Raw genomic sequence first — 23749 nt, forward strand, 5'->3', positions numbered from 1 at the left:
ATGGAATGAGTAATAAAATTGTCACATAAAGTAAAGAAGATACACACAATGGGCTTTAATTCTACCATTATATAAGTACATAAAAATACTATAAAGAATACTTGAGAACATGAGAAAATGTTTATAACATTTTTAAAACTTCCAAGATTTTACATATGGTATGATCTTAAGTATGGAAAAACACATATAAAAGAGACCAGCAATAATCTCTGGGTAGTGGGGCTATGAGTGATTAAAGTTTTTCTTTACATTTTTCCTGCATATTTCTAAATTTCTACAATAAGCATATATTATTTTTATAATATGAAAAAGTAAATTCCATGTCATAAAAAAAAGTTCTGACGCAGATATGACTGTGCCATGACAATACTTGCTTCATGCTTCTTAGTTATTAAGATATGAATTATAAGCCCATGGTTATCATTAAAACTAATTAAATAAAACAAGATGAATACTATTTGAATTTTAATTTCCTCCCATTTTATTTCAAGCTAGTAAAAGGATCCACATTCAAGGAGAATACTATAGCCTGACACCACAGCCTGAAGCTCAAGCCATCTGGAATGCCCTATATTATACCTTGTTAATTATACTTATTTGTAGATTTTACTCATTTCTCCCACAGGGCTATCAGCTCCCTAAGGATATTCCTAGAGTGCCTAACACAGAACCCTGTATATAACTACTGCCTATTGAGCAAATTAATTTTCAAAATGTACCAAATTCATTCCAAAGCAGTCAACTACTTCAAAAGTTATTATGGAAAAAAATGGTCCAATTGAAATAATCCTTCCTTTGGTCAAAAAATTGTTCACCTTTCATCACAGTGAGATAAAAACATTCAGTCTTCTAAAAAAAAAAAAAAGATCAATGAATGCAGAAATAAGCAAGGTGTCCTCTTCCTAAAAACTGAACAAAATACAGAGAAAATGGGATAAAGAAAGATAAAGGAAATAAAAGCCTGAGAAATAAGCATTCATTGAGTATACACCATGCATGTAACAGGCACTCTTCTAGGCTTTTTATCCTCATGGCCCTCACGCTGGAGCAAGGGAGAGGTCCAGTAAAAAAAAACAAACCATGTATATGTATTCCCATTCACCAAACACTGTTGAGTCTACTATCTTATTTGATCCTAGCAAGGAACCCCTGAGGTTAGCAGACCAAAAATGGGCCCACAGTATAATAAACTCATGTATCCCATCCCTAGGAAATATGTCTCCATATCAATGTAGTTTCAAGGTTTTCTTTTATCTTCATTATTTTTTTAAAATTTGGTTTAAAGTAATTTTTTAATGTTTTCCTTTGGAACAACTTGTAATAATCTAAATACAAGCAAAAGATCCACTGAGTTTCTCCTTTGTCTTACCACTCATAAAACTAAACCTGTGCTTCTCAAATTTTAAGTGTGCATCAGAACCACCTGGAGAGTTTGTAAAATTACCAACTGGTGGTCCCAACTCCAGAATTTCTGATTCCGTAGATCTGGGGTGGGACCAGAGAATTTGAACGTCTAACAAGTTCCCTCAAGTGATGCAGATGCAGCTGGTCTCAGGAACACTTTTTGAGAACCACTGGTCCAGGTCAAACTTAGATAACAAACAACTCTAGGATCTCATTGGCTTAACAGAGTTTTTATTTCCTCAGTACCAATGCATGTTCTTCAGAGACTAGCAGGACATCTTTGCTCACTGCAGCCACTTAAAAAACAAGGCTCTGGATCATCTTGTAGTGCCAATTAATAAGGAAGCGCTTAAAAAACAAAAATAATACACACAAAAAAAATGCAATGATGAGGTTATGTTAAAGGGACACTGGAGACAACTGAAAGAGTTCCCAACCAATGGCCAGAGCTGGAACAATCTGAGCAATAGGTAAATAAAATAGAATTAGATGATGACGCAAAGGGTTAAATAAATATCCACTAGTCCATACCAATATAAAAATGATTGAATAAATATGTAAGTGGGCAAGAAGAGACAAATCTATACTGAAGAATTCCAAAGAATTTTTACAGACGTTCCTCCCACAAGGAGGTAGATTCTAGCTCCCCACTCCTTAAGTGTGGGCATAGTGACTTCCTTCTAAAGAATCCAATATAGAAATGGTGGGGAGGGAGGAGTCACTTTATAGTGGAGAAACCTGGCAACTACTACCTCAGCCACAAGTTCAAGGTCAATATCAACAGTGATAAGTTATGTTGATAGTATGTACCTTCAATATGATGTAATAAAATGGCACTTTTCCTCTGTGGTCTTCCTCCCAAAAACTCAGGCTAATCATGACTAAAACATCAGACAATTGAGGAACAGTCTACAAAATACCTAACCAGTACCCCTAAACACCATCAAGGTCATCAAAAAACAAGGAAAGTCTGAGAGATTGTCACAACCAAGAAGAGCCTAAGGAGACATGACGACTAAATGCAATGTATAAACAGTATGCTGAATGGGATTCTGGAACAGAAAAAGGACATTAGGGAAAATAAATGAAACTCAAGTAAGTATGAACCATATTGGATTTAAAGAACAAAAACAACACCAAAACTCACACACAGCCACCCTCTCCCAGGTTGTTGGTCAGCTTCCGTAGGAACAGGAGTCCTGAGGGCCCTGACACCAGTAATTAAATGCTTGACTCCATCAATTACCCCCATAACTCACTGGTGTTGATTAGTCACACGGCTCCACCCACCCACAAGGAGACAAGATGGGTGCTCACACCGCGTGCCCAGAATGGAGGGGGCACAGAACTACCTGATGAAGAGCACTGACTCTCATGCCAGCTGCTTTAGAGCTTTTGGAAACAGTCTTGGTTCACTGACACCTTGTTCTGCAGATTCTTCAGTCAACCTATGGGCTGACGGGCATTGTGGCTGAGCATGCTACAAAGAGACTATTACCCTGCATCTAATTTTGTCCTGTTTCCTAGGGTTATTTATCATAATTGGGATTCTCGTCTTTTTCTCCAGTGGTTCTTTGCCGTTATCTCAGATCCAGCATAACAACACAACCAAATAGGATATAAAAAAAGTTGTTTGATGGTTTACCCAAAAGGCGTTTCAATGCCTCACTCACTTGCTGCAGTAAAATAAAAAAAAGGTCAGCCACTTTTCCCCACAAACCTGCTCAACCAATGCACAAATCAAGCCTTTTCCGTCTGACCCAAGCAGAAATCAACATTTCAGAGTAAGTGTGCTTCCTCCTTCTCCCTTCACTCAACCCAGTCCTCACTCCTCAATCTTTCATCTTTTCTTAGAAATAGTTCCATTTTATTTGTCATCTCTTCCTCCACAGCCCCCAGAAAAAGAAAAAGAAAAAAACTTCAAACTTAGTTCTCCTTTAATGCCCAGATTTGAACTCTACTTGCATTAATTCTCTGCAGGACTGCAGAGCCACTTTAATTTTCACTTTGTATTCACTTCTGAGAAGTTATAAACATATGATACTCAGTGGCCAATTAGCATTACCTACTGCCTCCCCAAGGACATGGCTTGACCTTGAAATTGCCTGCATTTTCAACGTGTTTCTTTCAATAAACAAGTAATGGTTTTATATTCCTTATAAACCATGAAACAACCACAAGAAGGTCTTGCTTCTATATAAAGGTTTTATTAGGAAGGTGGTGATAGAGTGTTTGTATATATTTGTGTGTGTGTGTGTGTGTGTGTTTTCATTTCCCTTTTTCCAAATGCATCCATTTTTGTGGCAGGGATTGTGAGAACTGTGTAAATCACACCCAGGAAAGAAATTAGTGATGGCCTCACTTCAATGTAGCATTATGTGACCAGATCTCCCTAAGTATTTTGCTCGTCACAGAATTCTAAAAGTCACAGGCTAAGTTTTGTGAACATTGTCCTAAAATACAATCACACCAAGATCAATCAGTTTTTCAGCCATTAACTGTATTTTACTTGAACTACCCCCTCTTTTCACATCATCAAAAAGAAATTCTTGTTTTTCTTAACTTACTCTTCCTGCTTCCAACTACTCCAATTTAATTAGGACCAATTCGTTAAGATGGTTTAGGATTCTTATCTTGTCAAATTTGTGGGTTCTATTTTTTGGAGTGAGGATATTTAACATTCCAGATATTTACAACATGTTTGTCCTAAGGACAAGCAGATTTAGGGGCGGCTGAGATTAATAACTTATTTGTACACACGTCATGTACTTTGGCCCAGGCTCCAACACCATGGACACTTTTCCTAAATTGGTGTTCCCAGTCCCTTTATTAGAGATAATGAATTCATCTCGTGGCCTGGAGCAGATAGCGATTTCCATGGTCTGAACTGATATGAATCAACCCCCTCAGGGGTGGGGATATGTCTTAATTGCATACTTGTTCTTGAACAAAACTACTGCTTCCATTTGATTTCTTCCCCCTTTTACTTATCCAAATGATTTCCATTCTACCTCACTCATCATCTTGTCAATTGGAGAACAGGAGCTATTTCCTTTCTTTGTTTGGGATCCTGGCGGCAACCCAGGCACCATTTTCCAAGTAATTAACGAGCCCTGCAATGTCCTGGCTTGTGACCACCAGCCTCTTCTTTTGTTATATTACAGCTTGCCTGGAGAAGGGTTGAATACAGGAGCAGGCAGTGGGCTGCTGCTATTTTTAGGTGAAAATTCTTTTACTTTTTTTTCTTTCAGGGCAACAAAAACATTTATTGAAAATTTCTTTGTGCTTGTACCTGTGGCCTTTTCTACTTGGTTACACACGTACAAAGTAAGAGAGAAGTTTGGAAAATATGTGTCTCAAGAGCACAAATAGATTAATTAGAAAATAAATTGCATTTTAAATTCTAAATACTGTGTTCCTCTTCTTTCAGTCTATGCTTATATTTCTATTCCTATAACAACTTCCTGAATTCTCAGATCAATTTCCAATTTTTTTCTTTTTATCTCTGTAAGATCAACTTAATGTATTAAGGGGGTTATGTAAATTCTTTTAATTTTGCTACATGGCAAAAATGGGTGTTAGTAGTGGTTAAATATTAGGTTTATGAAGGAAGCATGGCAAGCAGAAGTATCTAAGAGGATTTCTAGTAGAAATGGAGCCTGTAATCTGGCAGGGTGGGAATGGGGTCTTTACTCCCACTCCCACCCCCAGGCTGCTTCCTCTGCATTAGCATAGAAAGGAAATATTAGGGAAGCTAGTGTGTTGGAAAGGGCATGAAAGGGTCAAAGGGGGAAACTGGACTTTGCTTTTTCCTTCCTATTCCTTAGGTGGAAGGGAATAAGATATTAAGGTTTTCTTCACCACATTAATTCATGCATTCAAAAAATATGTTTTCAGTGTCTGGGTATCTGCCATTATTCCAGGTGATAGGGACAGAGTACTCAAACAACAGAATTCTTATCCTCATGGAACAGTCCAGTGGAAGCAGAGTGAAAAGAATGAAGGAAGGAAGGAATGATGGTGATGAGGACTCTGAAACAAAAAAAATGAAGGCTGGTAAGGGGACCGGGGAATGGGAGGTCCACAGGGTGGGGGTGTTACTTTCCATGAAATGGTCAAAGAATGTCTCTCTATTGAGATGACATTTGAGCAGAGACCTGGCGGAAATGAGAGAACACTCTACAGGGGTGTCTGGATGAGAGGACCCCAGGAAGATGAGCAGTAGATACCAAGGCACTGTAGCCAGACCAGGTGTGGCATGGTCCATCATTACTTACACTAAAAACTATCAGTCCATACACAATTGAGTTATTATGGATAAATAACTACTCTAATACCCAAATCACTGAGTTTACCATTTGTTATGCAACCCTCTGCCCTGTTAGATATGAACCATAATTAATTGTTTCTGATGACTACTGGGTGCATCATCATTTATTTATTCAGCAATTGTACATATTGAGCACTGAGTACATAATCCAATAACTGCACTCTACTTCTTTTACTTATTAAGCAACCAGTCTGAGCTAGTTACAGGAAATCAGTGGTGAAAAAAAAGTAGACAAAGTCCCTGCCCTCAAAAAGTCTGCAATCTGATGAGAGAGAGAGACACTATTGAACAAGTACCTGTCATTATCCTGAGCCTAGTGCACTGAACGAAAGTATTGGAGGCTGTAAGAGTTTGATAGAGGGGAGCAGATGTAGCTGAAGTGGTTGAGCACTTGCTTCCCACGTACAAGGCCCCAGGTTTGTTCCCTGGTACCTCCTTAAAAAAAAAAAAAAAAAGAGTTTGATAGACAGACTGATCTTCTAAAGGATGAGGAAAGTTTTGGTGAGGAAGGGACATAAGTCAGAAGAGGAGAAGACAATTCCAGTAAAAACGGCATGTGCTGAATGCTTTGAGATGGGAGGGAAAAAATTGGGTTTGCTGTATTAAAAGAAATCAGGGTGTCTAGATCCCAGAGAGTGAGGGGGAAGAGGGATAAAATTTACATTTCTGGGGTCAGTTTCCAGGTTCTTGGTTACGTCATAAGAAAGAATTCAGAGAAGCACCACAGTTACAAGAAAGTCAGAACAGAGTTTAATAAAGATAAAGTACACACTCAGACATGACCGCAGGTGTGCTCGAGGTAGACATGGGCACTCTGCCCTGCCGTCCCCCGTTCCATGGGCTACAGGGCTACAGGGTCTGTGCTGACTGCCATATGTGAGGCAGAGCAAGGGGAACTGACTGGGTGGTTTGACTCTCTTAGGGGCTTAGCGTTTGCTGCCTGGAGGTGAGTGGCCTCTGGCTGCTGTCGGTGAGCTCAGCTGGAGTTTGCTGCACGGGGTGATATGAAAGTGTGGGTGGGGGGTGCCCCTCCTGCAGCCGCCAGGTGTGTACTTCAAGTTGCCCCCTATAACTTGCTCATGTGAGTCAGCAAGCTGATGCAAGTCAGCAGGCTGTCGTCTCAGCCTCTCCTACCGGGTGGTATTTGTGTAGCTTATTGGGTTCTGCCTCTTCCCCTTATGTCCCTATTCTATCCTGCCTCTAAGTTTGGAGAGGGATTCTGGAGTCAGATCAGGCTGGGCCTTGTAGGCCTGTTCAGGAGTTTGGTCTTGATCAAATGGAAACCATTTGAAAGGTTCAGGAGAGGAAAAGACTTGATCAAATACACATTTTAATAAGACCTCACTGGCTACACAGTGGGGATGGAGTGGAGCAGTGGGCTGCCTTGGGGGACACCCACTGCAAGTGTGCAGATGAGAGATGTTTACTGCCTGGACTAGGACAGTGGTGGCAGAGACAAAATACAGGTAAGAGAATCAAGAATCATTTAGGAAGTGGAGCTAGTCTGCTTGGTGATAGGGATTGAAATTCAGGGGGCAAAGGAGATGAACACATTCTTGGGAGTCTTACTTGATTTCTCGAGTCATAATGATGCCTTTCATTCACTTGTTCATTTCCTAGAAAAAGAGAAAAATAAGGCTTCCTCGCTCAGGCACCAAGTCACACAGCAGAGGCTCTCTCCTTTGCAGCCAGGATACTAAGTAGTATCTGGATCTCTGGTATTCAATTCTTAAGTGCCTCGCAGAACTGGCCCTTGACTGAGAAGGATCTATCCATAAAGCCACCAGGCTCCATCAGACTCGGGATAAATGAGCTCCTGATCCCAGTGACTTCTGATATGGGCTGTGTGGGGGGAGCTATATGTTTCTTCATAAATAACCTGGGCTGTGTGTGGGTAAGCTAAATATGCTAATTCAAGCTTACCTGGAATGTGGAAGTTATGTGGGGGGGAGGGGTTATGTGTCAATTCAGACTTACCCAGAGAGTATGTGTTAATTCAAGGCCTATCTAATACTCAGATAAAACACCTGAAACTCTAAAAAACTAACAAAAAGTCCTTTTGCATATACCGTTTGACTCCCAACTCCTACATCCTCTGTATAAAAGAAACCCAAAGATCCCATTTGGGGCTCGGGTTTTTTAACAGGAAAGTTCTCGAGCCCAGCCGGTCATCAATAAATTTTTCTTCCCAAAATTATTACGAGTCCTGACCTTCCATACGCAATCAATGATCTCTCAGCTTCCACAACACCTCAGCTTAACTCCACTCTCAGGGGACTTAGCTGGTCACACCTACAAAGAAATCATCAAATTGGGTGACTCATTAGGGTTTTCTTTCCAAGGAAACAAGCACCTAAATAAAGATCCTTGCATTTAGTATACAATACTCAGAACTCATTTGAGCAGCAGCAGCAGCAATTTGGAAGAGCAGGCAAGTGTGGCATTTAGGTTTGAGAGGGTAAGTTAGAAATCAAAGAACTGATCTTACAAACAAAACAGGCTTTTATAATAGCCTGTCCTGGATAAGACAGTAATGAGAAGACAAAGAGGAACCCTGTCCTCCTTTTAAAGCCAAGGAAATCCAGGAAAGTGATTTCCTAAAAAAGAGCAAATGAAAAAAAGAATTTTAGTGTTTTCAAGAGTGACTGTTCTTCCTCTTTGCTAGATACAGCAAAAAGGGTCTAACATACTCACTAGGCTAGAAAGCGGGTCCTTTTGGATGAGACTGAAACCAAACAGTGCTGCATAGGTTCTTCTCAGCTCTTTTGGGAACCTAATTATCTTTATTCACCATAAGATTATGTGTGCATAGTGATAAGAGTGTTAGGATAATATCTATAGTTTGTTTTTTTTTTTTGGTAAATGGAAGTGAAATCTACATAATACAAAATTAACCATTTTAAAATGTACAATTCAGTGGTGGTCAATACAGTCTTATGTTGTACAACTATCACCTCTATTTAGTTCCAAAATACGTACACCACCCCCAAAGGAGACCCCATATCCATTAAGCAGTCACTCCCCATTCCCCACCCCCTATTCCCGACCCTTTCCCCTAGCAACCACTAATTTCCTCTCTGTCTCTATGGATTTAACTCTTCTGGATAATTCTTATAAATGTAATCATACAATACATGATGTTTTACATCTGGTTTCTTTACTTAGCATAATGTTTTCAAGGTTCATCCACATTACAGCATGTATCAGTATTTCACTCCTTTTTACTACTGAATAATACTCTATTACATGGATATACGTGGTTTGTTCATCCATATAGCTGTTGATGGACATCTGAGTTAGTTTATTTGCTTGGGACAATAAACAAATCCATCACAAACTCAACTCCTTCCCTTGAGCATGGGTTAAGAAAAATGAAGCCTTTCTATACTTAAATGCCTGTGCCAGTGCTTCCGAGCCAGGGTACTTGTGCCCCTGGGGGTAGGGAGCACCATGCCAAGGAGGGGTAGTGGCGCCTGGAACTTTTTTTAAGTTTACCTTTCTATAGGAATGAAGCTTAAGTAATTTTAAATTAAAGTAATAATGGCTATTTTATGGTATAGAAGGCAAAATCCAACTAAACTTTAAAGATAAAACACAATATGTCAAATACATTTCATTTTTGTGACCCTGCCACCTTCCCCTCCCACACACACACACACATGACTAAGCCTCCGCTTCTTGGTGGGGAAGGAGTATTTACAGGGCCCAGGACCCACAATACTTCAACAGCCCACAGAATTTTAAAATCAGAATATGTATGAACTTATAGGTCAAAGAAAGTGTTCTATATATTAGCATATTATATTAGCTATATTAAAAATATTCACATATTCATCTTTATACCAGTGTGGCTGTAAAATTTAATTTTTCAGACTTTTTATGGAGGAAGGGGTCCAGACAGCAAATGTGCGCAATCCCACAAAAGTCATAATGGGGCCCTGGGAGGTCAGTACCTCCTCTCTGCTGCGCTGGTGAATCTCAGAACACAAGTGACAATGGTATTTCTAAAAATGTGATATTGATCCAAGTATCACAAAGAACCAAGTGATTTGATGGAACAAGGGCAACATTTTTTATTTGAAAAGTAAATACTATATTTTAACATACACAGTAGTTGAAAATAATGGGTATCCCATATGTGGTAGCAAGAAAGTTTTCTTTTTAAAAATATGTTTAATAAAGCGAATAAAATAATTTGATGGAAAATATTAAGTAAAAATACTATGGGAGCTGGAAAGACTTGGCAAAAAGAAAATTGTTGAGGATGATACACAAATAACAAAAACTTGACAAATACTAGGTTTAGCTAGGGCATCCATAAGTTTCCATACAGATAATTGGGCACCTTGATCTCTCAAGGAAAACAGTAAATTATTTTCAGAATTTCCACCACTAAGTTAATAAGAAAATTAGAATTTGGGGATACTGGTTCGATTGCTCAGAATGTTTTTCAGAATTAATGTTTCACATTGTTAAGAAATCAAGAAATACAAGTACCTCCTTTTACTAGAAGAAATGATCCCACATAACTCTTGTTTTATACACTACCAAGGCAAAAAAATTGATAAAGATTCTCCACAAGAGTAAGACATTTACATAAAAATGAGATCAGCAAGTCCAGTCCCACTAGCTGGATCACTTTACCAGGGCAGCCAGCCCCGCGACATAAACTAATTCCCGTGGGTCCGAAGAAGCTGATTCCAACTCAGGGGCCCACAATCAGACTGTTTACTCTTGCTCAACACAAGTCTCACACATTTGCCCAAAACTGCCTGCCTTGGCTCTTGTCAAAACAGGACGATGGAAAGTCAGAATAATTTTCTAACATTTCTATCATCCTCTCCATTTCAGTCACATTTTGAATGTAGAGAAGGACATTTTCCCTACTAGTGTTTGAAAGCAATCCATTGTCATATACTTTATTCCACCACCCCCCACCCCCCACTGCCACCTAGATTCATTGTTAAACAAGCAACCGCCAGTGGCTTCCAGAATCTTCTACAAATAGTATCATTCTAGGGCTTCTTTTTCTTTCTTCTATGTTTTAGAATTGTGAATGCAGAGAAAGTGGACTTACCCACTCCTAAGAAAGAAGGACTTACACAGTCTTTAAGGTCCAAGGAAATCTTTCCCAGGTAGTTGGAAGAGGACTGGCTAATCAAAGAAAAATGTATATTCTATATATTTCTCCTGAACACTTTAAAGAATTACAAAACAAATAAGATATAACATACATATATTGCAAACACACCTTTTGGGAGGTTGCATAAGAGTCTCAATGAGTTTGTTCACCTCTGCCAATATTAGCTAACCAATCATCTTACCTAATATTTGCACAAAATACTGTAGCTAATAATGAGCAGAATGAGGATTTCAGCTCAGGTCTGCTTAGACCCAAACTCATGCTCTGAAACTCTGTATTAGAATGGTACCTAGAACAAAGTTGGTAAATAATACATTTTTTGTTGAAGTTGAATCTAGATGAGGGATCAAGCTGTTTGATCCAGAATTCTGCGGTATTTCTTGGCTACATTAACAACTAACCTCAACTTCCAGGATGAAAGACTACTTAAGGCCTCTGAATATGGTAATGCCATATTCAAATATTCTTTTTATTATTTCCACTCCTCCTTGAAATCCAATTAAATGAGAAAAAAAATAATTATTACATTAAATAAGCAAAAGGTAGTGAAAGATTTCCATACAAGTAGTTTAAGGTTCTATTGCTTACAAAACAAGTCTGGAGAATGACTCTCCAAAGAGACTTAATCATTTAACTGGATTCCAAATATCAGAGTGTGCTGTATTTATACCAACTACCTAACTTTTTAAAAAAGTAATTGCTCTACTATATATACCTGAAACTGTTGTAAGTGTATTTCTTGAATTATCTTATTTAATCCCTAAGAGGCAAGTACTATTATTATTTCCATTTTTCAGCAAAGGAAATCAGGGTACAGAGAATTTAAGCAATTAACACTAGCCAAACAGCTCATGAGTGGTAGGGTAAAGATCTGGTCCCAAGGGTTTTAACTTCAAAACCTATGCTCTTAACCACCTTGCTCTGCTGCTTCCCACAATAATAGCTAATATTTATTGGATAATTTAATATGTGCCATAAACCCTTATGCACATTATCTCATTTACTATTCACTGGAACCCTAGGAAGAACATATATATAAATGTGTGTATATGAATGCATGCAGATATAGAAGAAGTAGGTGTGTGTGTGCGAATGAATCTACCCTTTATTCCCAACACCTGTAAAAAACATTTGACAGTATAGGTTGCTGGGAGATAGAATATAGAATGAGGAGGAAGAGAAGATGCTAGATGTATATGGAATGCTTAATAAAGTCAAATTGTAAACACATAATGGTTGGACTTGATGGTAACACATTATAACGAATGTTACAAACTGTTGATTTATGGATGTGATTGTGGCTGAAACAAGTAGTCTAGGAAGATTAATGTTAGTTGGAGACAGCTGGAGGATAATATTGGGACTGGATAACAATGCTTTTGGAAGTAGATGAGGATTGTGGTAAATAATATAAATACAGGAATTTTCTTCTAATACAGGGTGTTAAGAATGTGGTGACACATGGGGGAAACATAACTAATGTAATTTATGGGCTACAGTTAACAACATTGGAATGTTTTTGTAGCAAAAGCAAAGTAGTACTATAATTCCAAAGGTAAAAAAATAGAATATGGGGTTTGGTTTTGTGGATATGAATACAATTAAGCATTTTTTCTCTTCATTTTTTTCATTAATAAGGAGATCTTAACTATGTCATTTAACTAATCTGTATTCATTTGTGTATCTTTCCAAACACTAAAGAAACAACTGAGTTAGCACTTGGAATTAGATGAGATAAAGGTGTCTAAAAAAGAACTTTTTAGGAGTAATGTTTCCATAACTTGTTGAGCTGCTTTTTTCTGTTCTTTTATTTTTGTGAATTTGAAATTAAGTTGCTAATTAAAAAGAAAAAATTGACAGCCCTCTTGACCCTTGAAGAAAACCATCGTAGATATTCTATATGATTAATCATCTCATACAAACTTGCATTATGTATGGGATGGTAAATTTCGTGTGTCAACTTGGCTAGGCTATGGTGTCCAGTTGTTTGGTAAAGTAAGTACTGGCCTCATTGTTAACTGTGAGGATATTTTGTGGCTTTAAATCTTCAGTCAGTCGCCTGCATCCATGGCTGATCACATCTACAATCAACAGAGGAGACTGCCAATCAGATGAAGGCCTTAAAGGGAGAAATGATGATTTCATCAGTCAGAAAGAAGAATGCCTACTCCAGCCAGCCAGCTTCTCCTAGGGAGTTCAATGCCACCTTTATTGGAGTTCCTGGCTTTCAGCTTCCCCTGGGAAATTCAATGTCACCATTGAGTTCCCAACTTGCAGCCTGCCCTACTAATTCACACTTGCCAATCCCCAAGGTTACACGAGCCCATTCTTATAATAAATACCTTAATATTTACATATGTAATGTGTGTTCTGTTTCTCCAGGGAACCCTGACTAATACAATATATCATTCTCATATTCCTATCAGGTGTTTTACTTTAATCTAGTTTTTAAGAGGAACAGAATTCATTTATTCTCATCTTCTTGTTCTTTCTGCCCCTCCCCCCCACCCCCCGCCCTTAATAAAAACTATAACAGCACAAGAGAAAGTTCTGAAATAGAGGACACTTTTAGGACAATCATTGAGATTGTAAGAGTTCAGAGGAAAATTTCCAACGCATAGCAGCAGCCAAATGTTTCAAATCTGTATGTACTCTTCACTTAAGTAAATTATAAGACTCCATATTATATATCATGGTTATTGCCAAAATAGAAAAGATTTGCTTTCTTTTCATCACTTACCTCCCAAACGTCTGATTTATCTCTGTGTGACAAGCCAACCAGCACTGAGCATCAAGGCCTTGCCTTCCCCCTTTCTGTTCCCAGGGGAACATTTAAACACAAACGGTATTTTAAATAGTCCGTTTCAGGCACTCTGCCCGTTTGAACCAATTCAAGCCTTCTTTTTTTTTTTTTATCTAGGAAAGGCATTTCACCTAGTCAAGCAGTCTTCACAGACAATTAGACGGTCTAATTTAGTGCATCCCAAACTTGAACGTGCAAATAAAACATCTGGGGAATCTTGTTTAAAAAACAGACTATGGGGAAGCAGACTTGGGCACCAACTTAACTACTGATGAGTAAATTCAGTGGGCTAAAGTATAATCCTAGGAAGCAGACTTGGCCCAGTTGTTAGGGCGCCCGTCTACCACATGGGAGGTCCGCGGTTCAAACCCCGGGCCTCCTTGACCAGTGTGGAGTTGGCCCATGAGCAGTGCTGATGAGCGCAAGGAGTGCCGTGCCATCCAGGGGTGTCCCCCGCGTAGGGGAGCCCCAGGCACAAGGAATGCACCCCTTAAGGAGAGCCGCCCAGGGCAAAAGAAAAGTGCAGCCTGCCCAAGAATGGCGTCGCACACACGGAGAGCTGACACAACGAGATGACACAACAAAAAGAGACACAGATTCCCGGTGCGGCTGATAAGGACTGAAGCAGTCACAGTAGAACACACAGTGAATGGACACAGAGAGCAGACAACTAGGGGGGCGGGGAAGAGGAGAGAAATTTTTTAAAAAACCAAAAAAAAAACGGATTATGATGGGTAGGTCTGGGAGGGCCTGAGGTCCTGCAGTAATTGAGTGCTGCTGGGCAGTGACCACACTTAGAGCAACAATCTAGTTCATTGACAAACACAGAATTGTGCTTCAAAGAAACACGCGTTTGAATTTTTCAAAGGTTTTAAATTCTGGGTTCAAAACCAAGGTGATCTACAAAATTTTCCACTTCTACATGTGGCATTGAAAACGCCAGATAATTCTTTAAAAAACCTATTCACTTTTTAAACGTTCTGACTCTACAAGACCCTCGTTCCAAGAAAAGAGAAAGACCATGATTCCACAGTAATAGTAAAGACTTCCCTTCTGTGACTTTGCCATGTGTTCTCATGTTCATTTACCCAAAAAGTAAGCAACTGATGATTTCAGAGTCTCCAGAATAGCCAACGCTCAACACAAATATGTTTAATACTCAGTAAAGCCTCTGTAAATCATACTACTTTGGATATAGGGGCTGGTACTACTAGGTAAATAAGGAACTATTTTACTGTATAGTTTAATGAACCAAATACATTGAATAACTGGATTTAAGTTAAAAGGACAAATTCCTTGGAGGAAACACTTGTGAATGCTGAAGAAGAATGTGTGATCGGCATATCAATAGGAATAAATAAACAGTAGGGTTAAGATACCTGAGGGTACTTTTAGACAGAGCTTTTTCTAAACTTCTAAAATATTTAGACTCTTAAATTGCTTGGTAAATTCTTTCTTCTAAGGTACTTGATAGGTCAAGTTCAGCCCAGGTCCCCACTCTGAACATTAATGAGGTTTTAATGTACTCAGGAATGCAGAAGTGCTGTCAAGGTTACTTGAATGACCCAAAGCCAAAGAACCATCTAGGATTACAACTTAATTTGGCAGGGTTCCTACCTTTAAGACATCTATCTCTTAAGTGCAATATTCAAAGAACATTTATTTAACATATTGGCACAATCTCTAGGGCACTTGTGAGCAACAGATGACTTTCTTCTACCTTTTTAAAATGGTGGGATAGGAGAAATAAAGCATGTAAACTCTGTTGAAGAAAAAAAAACGGCTTTCCATTTGACTCCTCTACTTTAGAAGAGCCCCTAAGAACCTGAGACTGTGGCTCTTAGTTAAACTAGAAGAACATTTTATATCAAAGGTTAGATCAGTCAACACTTGAGCTGCACATTCAGCTATATCATGCATTCATTCCTTCAATTAATGATATCTGTTGCAGTCTTTGGCACTAAAAGCTTGTGAGTTCAGCTCCAGCTTGTGCCACTGTGACACCGGGCAAGTTAAACTCTCCAGAGTCTTTCATATAATGGGCATATATATTATATATTGGTACTACTTCTATTAGCAAAACTAGGTTGTTCCTTGAACTAAAAACAGACACATTAGCCACAGGTAAAGCCAAGAACTGCAATGACTCAGGGCAAAAAAAAAAAAAAAAAAAAGAAATTTTATGTAGCTCTTTGTGAACTACAAAGAGAATCTGAACACATCCTTCACCCCTGAGGTTCAAGTCTAGATGGATATAACATTCTTCCCCAGTGGCACCTTCCATGGGTCTCATAGCGATAAGACCAGTCAGGCCATATTTGCCTCTAAGTCAATTCTTGAGCTTTGAGCCTTTCATTGTGATGCCCAGTCCTTCATCTGGGCTGGGTTAAAAACTTGACCTGTTTTTCCTTCTCCTATTAGGAGTAAGCAGTAATGTTTGTTGTTGCAGTACTTCTTCAAAGTTGACATTTGTAATTTCTTACAACTCTTAATTTGAAGAAATTTTTGTAAATAAACCTCCATCCTCCAAATTCCCCCAAAAAGAATATGCTAGGATAAAGTGCCAGTATTCAAGCAAAATGAGTTCTTCAGACCACAGTTATATCTTGGGTAACACTGCACCACAGAAATGAATTGTCCTCAAATCTTACAGAGAAATCCAATTCCAATAAAGCATAGAACTCATTCAGCACAAACACCAAACTTATGCCTGTTTTTAACTAACAATCAGCAGTAGATACTTCAATCTTTTAACTCTGACTCAAAACACTGATGTTGAAGAGGGGGTTTTCTTCCCATATTTATTTCAGAAATGATAGCAGCCACAAAGAAGTAGCTGACCTCAAGTCAAACCCTCAAACTCACCCTGAAATTTGGGTACCTAGGCTGGCCAGCTCCTTGAGCTCTGTTCCTCAAGAAAATCTGGGAAGAAAACCTCTTAGCTTGAACCAGGTCATCAGAGAGCCAAAAGGGCGGCTTATAGCAGGGCTTGGTGGGCACAAGTCTACAGGCCTAGGATTCTCTGAGTCTTTAATCTTGGGCTTCTTAAGAAGCAGATCCTGAATAAGACAATGAAACTTCTGGATGTTCATGTTCACTGTCAGCAAATGGGACTCATAATCCCAACTAATATCCAGATTTGATCATCAGAATTACAACATAATGGCCACAAGCTTAGAAATGCAAAGATACTCCCAAGAGTCGGATGCACAGGAGTCTCTTCAACGCTGACAATGTAGGCTATAGAATGACAGAGGGAAATAATGGAAGTGGTGGCAGTAGGGGGACCCCTATCATAACCTACCTTACTTTTTGTATTCACAAATATATGTATTTGAATGAGAATTAACATTATAATGCATGGTATATAGACCAAATTTCAAACAGCACATTTGATCTAAGTGTTATTCATCAACTTAGCCAGGTATTCATAAATCTCCTATGTTTCTGGGCTAGAAAACAGTACTCAAAGAGTTTTCTGTTTTGGAAGCTGTTGTTTGTTTTGAGATTTTGTTGGTAGGCCTGTTGTTTTTTGCTGTGGTTGTTGTTGTTTTTCTATTTTGTTTGGCCCCCTACCCTCTATCAACACTGGTTTCTTGCCACACCTAAAATTTACAGCATGAGTCTTACTGAAACAAGTCTTGTTCTGAGCAAGAGATAAACAGGAGACCCAAGGAAAAGGGCAGCCACAGCACCTCATAAATCATCTGTTCATTCTACCCCATCTCCCCATCTTCCCTGGGGTGACTTGAGAGGGTTTGGCTCAAGCACCTCTTCCTTTAAGGCACTCACAGGACATATTCAAATAATGGAGAGGAATGGCTTTTGCCATTGGTTTCTATGATGGGTTTCTTCATGGAATGGAAGATTTTACAAGTTAAGTGTCTCTCAAAGAGAGTAAGTGGATACAAAACAGTAGAACAAAATGTACTAAATATTTAGGCACAAAACATTCTTTTTCTCCTGCTACAATTACTGGAGTAGTTAACTAGATGAAATAAGAATCTGCTTAACTTAAAACTCTTTTTAGGAGAATATATAGTAAAGCCCAGCCCCCAAAGGAAAGGATGCCCCATGCTGTATTTTCACTAACTTTCACAGGTCTGGCACATAAAGAAAAATAATGTAGTAGATATGGTTAAACATTGTCATTGCAGTTTCTCATGATAGCCTTTAGAGGCATCTCTAAGGTTCTTGGGTAACTGTTGCTACGTATCTACAACATGTAGGTTAAAAAAAAAAGAATTACAAGAACCTTAACAGAAACAGAAATGCACAGTCTTTACACAGGTATTCTTGACTTGCATTCATGTTAAATTATCCAATAAATAGTTTGTATCCTGATACTTTAGCAAGGCCACCCTCTACTACGTTATCCTGAAATTCTTTCCTTCCATCTTCTCTTTCATTACCCCTCCCCACCCTCAACTCCAATACATATGCCTGGGTCCCTGTGGTACTTTGAAACTGTAAGGACCCCAGAAAAATAAGTTCTTAAAGTTGTGGGTATGAACTCATTCTAAGTAGGGTCTTTTGGTGAGTAGGATCTTAACTTAAGATGTGACCCATCTCATTCAGGATAGGTCTTAATCATCTTACTGGAGTCCTCTATAAGAGAATGAAAGTCAGACAGAGCGAGAAAGCCATAAAGTCACAGAGGCAAGAAGCCGAAGCAACAAAACCTGGAAAGGAAGGGAGACTAGGAGACATCTCCATGTGCCTTGCCATGTGACAGAGGAGTCCAAGGTTGCCAGTAGCCGGTCTTCGGGGAGAAAGCATCATCTTGATGATGCCTTGATTTGACCATTTTTCCCTGCCTCTAAACTGTAAGTTTATAAGCTAAATTCCAAATGTTAAAAGTCAATCCATTTTATGGCATCTACTTTCAGCAGTCTAGCAAACTAGAACAGCCCCCTTCAAGGGGAAAATATAAAAACAAAGGATAAGCAACTTGCCACAATGCCATGCAGGGTTACAGATTACTGATACCCCCTTTCCCCAGAACAGGGAAAAAGTGCAGATTATGCACTTAGCAAATATTTGCACAGTCTCCAAGCAGTAAGATTCATGCATTTGCTCACAAAAGTACACAACCACAGCTGAGAGAATAAATCAATTCAATTCAACAAACATTTATCAGGCACCAGTCTGACTACAGAGTCTTCTGGGAAAAAGAATAATGCACCTGGCTAGTGGAGCTTATTTTTGAAGAAGTCTAGATATTTGCTATTCCCATCCCTCTCCGACCAAAAACAAATCATGAGAAAGGAAACAACCAAATCCCTCAAATGACCAACACAGCAGTATTTCATATTGTAAAAAATTTAACTAACCTAAGGCATGCCAGTTCCTTTTCTTTTTTTTGTAGATGGAAAAGAATTCTCTTATCTCTGAAAAATAGCAATTTTGTTTGTTGTACATAGTATCTCCACTGACAAAGAAATCAGTGATTAATTACTTAGCCATTAACCATCCCTGAGTATTCTGGATGTAAAGATTAAAAGAACTAGATAAGAAACAAGCTTCGGCGTTACTGCTTTATATTATTAATTCAGACTTATCAGTTATTAGGGATCTATTTTAAAATGAAATCTAAATATGCAATATAAGGATATGGCAAGACCAATCCTGCCAAACATTTAGGGAGATTTTTTTTCCTGGTTTTCCTACAGGGAAACTTCTGAGTAGAACAAAGACTGAGGGGTCAGAAGCCTGTTTTGGGGTCCCTGTTCTGCCACTTACTCAGTGACATTAGGAAAGTCATTTATAAACTCTCAAACCTCGGCTTTTGCATCTCTAAGTAGCGATAATCATACCTAGTCTGTCTACTATTTAATTTGTGGGATATTGTGGGGAACAAAGGAAATAGCAGATATGAAGGTTTATGAAATCTGTTATAATCATCAATATCAATGTTTAACTCTACAATACTGAAGGTATGGTAGAAAGAACTCAACTTAGAAAACTCATGTCTGTTACCAAAAGTGTATAAATTGAGTCTTTAAAGCTCAAGCAAGCTATGGCCCCTTGCACGTGGACACAAGGATGGTTTTCGATAGAAGGGAATTTTTTTTTCTTTATTTTATTCTGTTTTTTCATATTGGATATTAAACATGGCTATGAAATATCACATGTAGTGTCAGTTTCCTTGATTAATTTACTGAAATGGTTAAGATTAAACAAAAACTATACATAGTGTACTAAGATAGGGCTTTCCAACCTCAGTAAAACATGAGTGGTATACTCCTTTTTTTTTTTAAGTAGGTTATTTAGAGCCATCTACTCTGTACTCTGGCACTAGAGAAACAGTAAGGTAATGCCCGTGACCTCAAGGAACTCAGAGTTTAGAGGAGATGGGAGCCAGACAGAAGATTACAGAACAGTGAGGTCAGCGCAATGAGAGAAGAGTTCAGGCAGTGCCACAGAGCCCTGGGAAGGCTGTTTAACCCTGTGCAAGGGAAGATGCTGCCTGAGCCAAGTGGTGAGAATACAGGGTGGTTACCAGGGAAGGTGGAGAAAGTGACAGCTCCGCACAGGTGCACCAACTGCCCGCAGGTGCACAAATCCCAGGCAACCTGGTGTTGCTGAGGCATTCAGTGGGGGATCAGGGTGTACCGAAGACAAGCAGGAAGGGGTTGGCAAAAGTCACATCTTGAGGAACCATGGACTGGCAAGTTGGCCAGGGGCAGCAGAACTGTGTTCCCTGGAGCCTACAAACTCCACCCAAATGCAGGACCACCCAGTGGACAGGCAGGGGAGGGGAGCTCAGGCAAGGAGTGCTTTGGTGAAGGGGCAGCCACGCAAGGTACAAAACTACCCTCTATCCAGAACATTCTGCTTTGGAATTAAATGTAGAGTTTCCCATGGGGAAAAAAGTTTGCTGCTAAAATAAGAAAATGGTTGATACATTTAAAGGTAAAGGGAACTCTCATTTATAAAACTGTAATAAAAATAACCATGGTTCAGGACATTTTAATATAGAAAACATTAATACTCTTTTAAGAACTCATAGAAAATACTTTCACATTTTTATTAACCTCTACCTGAAAAGGATCATTTTATTTATATACAATAGGGTAGAAAATCAAGGGCTTCAGCCAACTTCAGCTTTCCAGAACGAGGCGCAGGCTCACAGGAACTGAGCAGTCAGGAACCAAGAAGATAAAGTAGATCCTCGGTGAGTCACTTTTTTTTTTTTTTAGATTTACTTATTTATTTATTTCTCTCCTTCTCCCCCCACCCTGGTTGTCTGTTCTCTGTGTCTATTTGCTGCGTCATCTTTGTCCACTTCTGTTGTTGTCAGCGGCACGGGAATCTGTGTTTCTTTTCGTTGGCGTCATCTTGTTGTGTCAGCTCTCCATGTGTGCGGCGCCATTCCTGGGCAGGTTGCACTTTCTTTCGCGCTGGGCGGCTCTCCTTATGGGGCGCACTCCTTGCGCGTGGGGCTCCCCCACACGGGGGACACCCCTGCATGGCAGGGCACTCCTTGCGCGTATCATCACTGCGCATGGGCCAGCTCCACACGGGTCAAGGAGGCCCAGGTTTGAACAGCGGACCTCCCATGTGGTAGACGGACGCCCTAACCACTGGGCCAAGTCCGTCGCCTCGGTGAGTCACTTTGAGGAATGCCAACACATGGACAGACAGACATGCAGAAATATTCTGGACTTGTCAGAGATCCAGTGTTGCACGACACTATCCAGGAAACCATCACATGTCAAGTTAAGTTTACTGGGAATATATATATATTTAGAAAGTGGCAAAGCTGAAAAGTAGTAAGATTTCCAGTAAAATAACTCACCTATAGGCCTCCATTAATGTGATGTAATAAGGATCAAAACTGAAAATCTCAAAAAAGATTTTTTTTTTAAAAAAAGCATCAACTCAAATATGTTAGTGGCCTGTATATCCCAGTGGGCTATATGATACAAATTGTGGGGAAGTTTTCTAAAACAATAGAGCCCCTTCCCCCTAAAGAAGATTGAGCTCTTCACATAATTTACACCATAACTCTTCCTTGCAGCCCTGAAAGATGGCATTGTTGTTATTATTGTTATGGTAACTATTTTGTTTTTATTAAGGCTTCTCAGTGAGCCAGCTAGTAGCCTTTTCTTTCTTTGTTGTAGATAGGAACAAAACTGACACAGAAGTTCTGTGCACGGCCTTGGAGAGTGAGCACCAGGCCAGATCAGAAGCCACACCCGAGGCCACAAAAGAGGTGGTATGCTGCCCTATTTGGAAGCCCTGGCAATGCCCCCACCCCCGAGTCCCTACCCCTACACACCATTCCAGATTGTCACCACCACACAGAACTCCTATTTAGTAGAGAATATTTATCTATTTGCAAAATAGCAGATATTTAGTTTCGCATGTGTAAAATATCCAAGTGGATTTAATAAAACTATACTTGGGGGAAATCCACAGAGATAGGAAATTCAATCTCACTGCCCCAATTAACTGAAATTCTTTTTAAAGGGTCTCAAATGTTTCCCATGTACAAAATAAAGTTGTACATGGCCCTAAATTCTATAGCTATCATCTGGCAGGGTTTTATTTTACAGGTAACAAAGAACCCCAGAATAGTGGTAATTACATAGCAACTATTGATTGTTTAATCACTTGAGAGTGCCTTATGATCACCAATTCATTAAGGGCATTATGAGACCTAAGAAGTACAGGTCACAAGGATGTGGTACAGTAAGGTATTTGGTAACTCAGTGACAGGAGACAGAATGAAAATATTTTGAACTAAAGCAATCCAGTCTAAACCCTTCAAATGAAAGGTGGACACAGGAGTGCCATCCATGTCTGGACCTGCTAGAAAAGCTCTACATCTCTCCAACTGCTATTGGAGCATTTGTATCATTATGTATTGGAGCAATGAGAACCTGCAAGAACCTCATGGCTCTCAATTAATGAGAGCTGTATAAAAGGCTCACGTGTCTATACTTCTCAACATAAAGCTCCACAAAGCAATGCCACCCTCATTTTGCTAATAATGGTTTAGGATATTTCTGTAAACAGAAGTAGATATTTCCTCATTTTGCAGTTGGAAAAGCAAGGCTGTAAATGGATTCCTGGAAGCATTGATGCAACTTGTGAAGGTCCTCCAGACTGCAGCTGTACTTTGAGTTTAAGTAGATCTAGAAAGAACTCTGCAGATCATTCTAGTTCAATTCTTTCCTTATAAATGAATCTAGAGCCCAGAAAAGCTAAAAGACTTGCTTAACCTCATGCCAGAAAAGTCCAGCGGTCGGTCTAGCACAAGTCCTACTACATTCTTCCTAGCCCTGTTTCATGGCTAGACGGGGCAATGGTGGTCAAGAACTTTGGTAACACTGTTCTCTCCCCATGGAATGCTTTTTTCCATTCCTCTTCCCCAGATAGAGTCGATCCTCACTACTTGCAAATTTCATGTTTTTTAATTCACCTACTCACCAGAATTTATTTGTAGCCTCAAAATCATTGCCCCCACGGCACTTTCACTGTCATCTGCAGACATGTCATTTGAGTCGCCTGACATGAACATTTCCCAGCTAAGGTTGAACAAAGAAGCACTCTGTCCTCTGGTTTCAGCTCTCCTACTGTAAACAAGTGTGGTTTTTTTGGGTATATTTACTGTTATATATTTCACATTTTTATGCTTTTAGTTGGTGGATTTGCTGTTTAAAATGGCCCCCAAGCAAGGTGCTGAGTGCTGTCTAGTGTTCCTAAGCGCAAGAAGGCTGTGATGAGCCAGCCATACAGAGAAAACCTTCATGTTGGATAAGCTTCCTTGAGGCATGAGTTATAGTACTGTTGGCAATGAATCCACATATGTGTTAAATAAAGAGTCTTTAAACAGAAACACACCTAAAACCAGGTTATATATTGACTGGCTGATGAAAATCTTGTGACCAGCGGCTGGCAGGAACCTAACCTGTATTTCCCCTAAGAACAACTGCTCAGTTTTTGCTAATTCAGTGTTCACGGTGACTTCAGAGAGCATAAATACTGCAAATAATGAGAACCAACAATCTATTCATCTTTCAAAACTCAACTCTCGTGGCACCCCCCATTTTAAGGTTTT

The 23749-nt window shown here is 39.4% G+C and overlaps 1 protein-coding gene across 11 annotated transcripts in view; it reads right to left on the reverse strand.

Moving 5' to 3' along the window:
- Positions 1 to 23749, reverse strand: part of TNIK (TRAF2 and NCK interacting kinase) — a 435835-nt gene that overhangs the window by 296185 nt on the left and 115901 nt on the right. For 2 of the 11 annotated variants that reach the window (XM_071214608.1, XM_071214607.1), the window contains exon 1: positions 7946 to 8027. The exons of the other annotated variants lie outside the window; for them this stretch is intronic. The gene's annotated coding sequence lies outside the window, so the exon portion shown is untranslated. Of the gene's footprint in view, positions 1 to 7945; positions 8028 to 23749 lie in introns of those variants that run through there. 11 annotated transcript variants of the gene reach the window in all.

This window comes from Dasypus novemcinctus, chromosome 4, assembly GCF_030445035.2.
Source record: "Dasypus novemcinctus isolate mDasNov1 chromosome 4, mDasNov1.1.hap2, whole genome shotgun sequence".
Classification (NCBI taxonomy): domain Eukaryota; kingdom Metazoa; phylum Chordata; class Mammalia; order Cingulata; family Dasypodidae; genus Dasypus; species Dasypus novemcinctus.